Source organism: Ailuropoda melanoleuca, chromosome 2 (genome assembly GCF_002007445.2).
Source record: "Ailuropoda melanoleuca isolate Jingjing chromosome 2, ASM200744v2, whole genome shotgun sequence".
Taxonomy (NCBI): domain Eukaryota; kingdom Metazoa; phylum Chordata; class Mammalia; order Carnivora; family Ursidae; genus Ailuropoda; species Ailuropoda melanoleuca.
Genome location: NC_048219.1, coordinates 138,317,473 through 138,323,472, shown reverse-complemented (window position 1 = coordinate 138,323,472; position 6,000 = coordinate 138,317,473).

The window sequence follows — 6,000 nt, the reverse complement described above, 5'->3', positions numbered from 1 at the left end:
TGAGAGAGGAATTTAAAAGCAGCGAGGCTAACCATTTTGACCCTGTTACTGTATTCCTACCCTTCCTTCTGATGCACGATGTGGTACCCCTGCACAGGCTCCTGCCTCTGGTGCTTGTGGTGCTGGTTTGATCAGAACATTTACATGCGATCAAGTGTTCAACACCTAATGTTTTCAGCAAGTCCTAATTTTTTTGAAACTTCTTTTTTTCAATCAGTGAGACTTGATAGATTCCCTGTTGTTTCTTTCAAGCTCTACCAAGATTTTTCATGTGACTATATTTGCATATCAGGAGATTCTCCTGTCATGTTCTATCTGGTGTCTCCATATTTGTTTTGGATACCATGGCTGCTGCACTGGTTGTCCCTTTAGATCGTGCTGTGGCTTTCTTGGCCCTGGCTACCCACAGGCAGACTTATGGCTCAGGACCTGGTCCCGAGGCTGGCAAGTCAAAAGTTGTTAAAAAAAAAAAAAAAGGGGGGGGGGGGGCCATGGGTACAGGTTTTTTCCCTNTTTTCGATTGCAGTTATTGCATCAGAAGCATACTGGTAGGTGAGCTACCTTAAGATGTCTTTTTGGTGCTTTTTGATGGTTTCAGTCTGGCTCTGCTTTGCATGTGGCAGAGATCCACTCAAGTTGCTCAAGCAAAAGGATTATTGTAAGGATATACTACGTTAGGAGCTAGAACTGGAGTGGAGTCAGGAATTTAGGCAGCTCCACAAACCTCTGCCTATCTCTCTCCTAGGCCTCTTAATCTCACCCTCGAGGCTGGGAAAGCAGATAATATGTTTGAGGAACCAAGAGGAGGCCTGTGTGTCTAGACTGTCATATGAGAGTCAAGAGATTGCCAGGGGCCAGATCATGCAAAGGCTTGTAGATTATGCTAATTTTTTAAAAAGCTTTTATTTATTTATTTGACAGAGATAGAGACAGCTAGCAAGAGAGGGAACACAAGCAGGGGGAGTGGGAGAGGAAGAAGCAAGCTCATAGCAGAGGAGCCTGATGTGGGGCTCGATTCCATAACGCTGGGATCACGCCCTGAGCTGAAGGCAGACGCTTAACCGCTGTGCCACCCAGGCGCCCCAGATTATGCTAAAAATTTTGAATTGTATTCCAGAATAATGTGAAAACTACCAAAATGTTATAACCAAGTGATTGATACAGTCTGCATGACTGCAAAATATTATTCTGGTTGCAGAGGGAAAGCTTTGAGGCAGTCATGGGAATACAAGTGTGAAGAGAGCTGGACTCAGGGAAATAAAGATTGCTGAGGACATATAGAAGGGACTCCTAAGTCACTATGGGGGGTTTTGGAAGGCTTCCTGGAAGAAGAGATATTTTAGCTGAGATTGGAAAGTTGAATAGGAATTAACCAGATGAAGGGATGGGTTGGGAGGGAAAGAATGTTCTAGACATAGGGAATAATAGGAGTAAATACAGGGAGACAAGAGAGGAACTGTTGATGTGGAATTTATGATTTTTCAGTTTCTCAAACTTAAAAAAAGTCAACTGATTTTAATAGAATTTCAAACTCACACAAAAGTTCCAAGAATAGTACAGGAAACTCCCACATACCCTTGGCCCATTTGCACTCTCTCTCTCGCTTCCTAACACACACATGCACACATACACATTTTTTTTTCTGAATCATTTCAGAATAAGTTGCAAAATCATGTTTCTGTACCCCTCAATACTCTAAGATATATTTCCTAAGAACAAGGACTTTCTCTTTCCTAACCAATGTCAGACAATTTAACATAACAGGATACTACTATACAATCTATAGTCCATATTGAAATGCCTCTGCTTTTCCCAATAACGTCCTTCAGAGCTATTTTTCCCCAGTCCAGGTCCAATCTAAGGCTGTGTGTTGCATTTAATTGTCATATCGCTAAAAAGTTCCTCAGTCTTTCTTTGTATTTCATGATCTTGCCATTTTTGAAGAATACAAGTTTGTTATTTTATAGAATGTCCCTCTGTTTGGGTTTGTCTGATGCTTTCTCATGGCTAGGTTACACATTTTTGTCAGTAATGAGGCATCTGCCATATTTACCATGTTTCTAGTTTCTGTAATCTTAAAATGCTTTAACATCTGCCCTGCAGGCATATTCTGGACACACCTTGTCCTGGACAACGTGATGATATGACCCAGTCACCTTGCCTTGACGCCCTTCCTCCTTCCCTTGTTGCCTCCCTGCTCTGAGAGTTGGCCCAAGGGAGTGCTTTTCAAATACAAACTGGCCAATCCTAAGCCTGTTCACCCTGTCTGCCTGTTCTTTCCCTTGGAAATCACAGTAAAGGTGCTTGCTTCCGTTTCCCCCTCTCCCTCTGGGAGTGCTCACTCTGGTACTTCTGTCTGTGGCCCCCCAGGGGTGTGATCTGTATTCCCTCTCTTGGGAGCTGTAAGTATAATAAATTATCTTTCCAATGGCAGTCATCTCCTGATCTATTGACCTTGCTATACCTAAATAATAATAAAACCTATTAAGATATCTGCTAGGTTTCTCCATGTCTCTTAACTATTTTCGTTTTTTAATTAAGAGGTAATTCACAGAGAGATACTTCAAGCTTTTTTTGACTGAGATCTGTAATAAGGTGACACAGCATATATCTATCTATACACGTGTACACACACACACACACGAGAAGCAGGAGTTCTCTGAAACAATACGTATCCTTTCCACATGAAAGTTTCTATTCTATTTTATTTAATTTGAAAATAATTCTTGTCTGAACTACTAAACTCATTTCTACTCTCTAATTAGTAATGACCTGTTTGAAAGCACTAGTCTAATGCAAACATCATTTTGGATCATCTGATTGCAGAATGGAAAAGAGATGAACAGATGGTGGGGAGCAAAACTGACAACAAGGAACTTGTAAAGGCTCTTGCCATAATTCAGGTGGGAGAGCCTAGGTGGCTACTGGCAGTGAGGTTGAGAGAAATGGGTTTAAGTTAACAGAATGTCATGATTGATTGCATATGGGAGGAGTCAAAATGACAATTCAGGCCTGGGCCCCTGGGCTGGATGGTGGTACCCCTTTCTGAGATAAGGAACATGGAAGGTTTATGGTTCAGGCTTCCCCATGTTGAGTTCGAGGTATGAAGGACACTGGATTGGAGCTGTTCAGTGGGCAGTTGGCTCTATGGCAATTAGGAGGCAAATCTGGGTTGGAATAATAGCAAACTGAAGTTGAATTTTACTCAAGGAGATTTTACAACTTTATGCCCACTGCAGGAAGCAGAAGTTGGTTCAACATAGGAACAAATGCTCTGAAAATATTTTTAGTAGTTTTTTGTTGATGCATAAGTAAAATAAATATACACAAATCAAAAATGTGTCAAGGAAATCAATTAACATTTACTAGGATAAATTTCACATTTCAGCACTTTCTGTCTCTGGTTAACTGTAAAGTCTTATATGCATTTGTATAGGGAGAAATGTGAAAAAGAAATTACACTTTTGTATTATATAGAAAAAAGCCTGGTTTAAATCACAACTGTGCTAACTTGGGCTTTCCCAGGTGCTGGTCCTTAGATTTAATCCTCCGAAACTAGCAGCCAGTTTTCTCAGGTATAGATACCGCAGATAAACAGGCACATCGTATGGGCTGTAAAAGATGCTTGTTTTCAAGGGGCATGAGTTTGGGGTTGCCTTGAGAAGATGGGATTTTCTAGTGGAAAAGAGCATGGATGTTTGAATTTACATCCACAGTGCTGGGAATGAGGGACCGTAGTCCGTTAGTGGTCCCTCATTCCCATCCCCACCCTCTATCTGCTCCCCTCCCTCGCGTTCTCCCTCCATTATTTCCCCCTTCACCCGCGTTATTCTGGGATTAACGGCGGGGTCGGCCTCATACACAAACGCAGCCTGAGCCCTGCTGTGCAACCACGTCAGGAATTCCAGTAAGTTGGCAACACCGGAGCACAAAGACAACAACAATGAGGAAAACCCTTCAGTGCAGAAAGGAATGTTAGGAGCCCTGCCTGCTACAGTGAAAGGACACACACACACTCACGCCCGCGTGCGCGCCCGCGCGCCGGTGCTCACCCTCTTGCACCCCCGCGCGCCCACGCGCCCACGCGCGCGCTGGGAGCCACCCAGCCCCTCCCGCGCAAGCCTCCCCCGCGCCGGCCGCAGCTCTTTGTAACCCGCGGTGCGGGGACGCTCATTGACTATGCAGCGCGGCCTGGGCGGGCGTCAGAGCCGCCTGACCCCGGCGCGGTCTCGTACCACCGTCCCGGCCGCCCGGAACCGGCATAAATCACCCGCGGAGACTGAAGTGCAGCTTCTCGCCCCCTCGCCGCTTCCCTCCTCCCACCCGCCTCATCCTCTTCATTTCCCAGACCCCTCTGCCCCTCCGGTCCCCAATCCTGCCTCCTCCTTGGCGCCGGACAGCGCCAGTGCCGTGCAGGGGAGGCAAATAACGTTCCAGTGACTTCGGTCAGAGCAGAGAACTCTGGATTCCCAAATCCAGAAATCTCGAAAAGAAAGCCACGAAGTGACTGTCGCTCTTTCTCACAGCCCTGGTCTTTTTAAGTCTAAGTTTTCTTTCTCTATTTCTCTCTCTTTTTGTCTTTCTAATATAATACCTATCTTCCCCTTCCTCTTCCCCGCAAAGCTTCATCGACCACAAAAGCCCACGGAAGGTACGCGATCCATGCTGCCATGGGTCGGTCAACAGAGCCCTAGACGGTCGGTGCTCCGGGGACAAGGGGTGGCAAACTGGCAGGTTCTCGCCCCTGGGAAGGGCCAGGCGGCGGGACCCTGCGAGGGTCTAAGTGCGCACCGGGCTGCCGCCTACACTGTCATGGCCCCTCTGGCGGGGAAGGGCTCCTGGGGTCCCGCAGCCGAGTTAATCCAGAGCCCGGGACCGGAGACTGGGGGCGACCTCGGCCCGAGAACGGCCCCTTCTCACAGACAGGGGTCCCAGGGCCAGGAAATAAGTTGCATCACCCTCCCCCCCTTTTTTCTGTCGGTTCTAGTGTCACGTACGCCCAAGGACGATGCTCCGAGGGTGAGTGTAATGTTCATTCGAAGGGCTCTTGGGTGCCTGAGCCCCCAGCAGTCTCTAACCCTGCCTTATAGGAGGGAGCTGCGGGGCTTTCTGAACCTCTTACGTTTCTCCCTCCTGTAAAGGGGCATCAGTACGATCGAGAAGACGTTCATTCTTTTAAATTTTGCTTCAAACTGAAGAGATTTGTAAGAAACGAGATCTGGAGATGACACGTGTGTATGTTCTGCTTAAGAAAAGCTAAACAAGGATCCAACCCTCCTCCCAACATCGATCTATCCCCCTGCTCTTGTGAAAACACAGAGCACCCCAGCTCAGCGTCTCTACTCTATGGGAGAAATCAGGGTGTCCGAGAAGCCTAGGGATTTCAGGCTAGAGAATGGTCACGAATCTCTCCAGCGGGCTCTTATTCCTTTCATTTACTTTCCCATTCCCTTCTTTCTCTTATTTTTCTTCCTTTTAGAAGACTCTGTCAGTGGCAGATTTTCCCGTGGACTGCCTCGCAAACTTCTGTGTGGAGGCAAATCCTGCGGAGAGGCTGGGGCAAAGCACGCCGGTGCATGTGTCAGGCGAGTGTTCGCATGTGAATGTGAGGCTGCGAGGAGTGTGTAAACGTAGAATGTGTAACTGCGAAGGGTGCGTGCACGTGTCGGTGTTTGTGTGACTGTGAACTACGCGAACGCGTGTGTGTGACTTAGGAATGTGTGTGCAGGCGCGCGAGTGAGCGTGTGAGACAGTGTGTGACAGGAGTGTGTGCGACTGTGTGTGTGACTGTATGAGGACGTGTGTGAGTGTGCATGTGTGAGCGCACGTGTGTTCGAGTCCCTACTCTTCCCTGCGCTGCAAAGTGCAGGGGGCGGGCCGGGCGGCAGGGGGCCTGCCCCGCTGGATTCCCGCATGCTAGTTCCGGGGCGGTCGGGTCTCCAGGGCTTTATGCACCGTCTGGAGGGTGGGGACTGGCGCGGGTAGAAAACGGGATGCCTG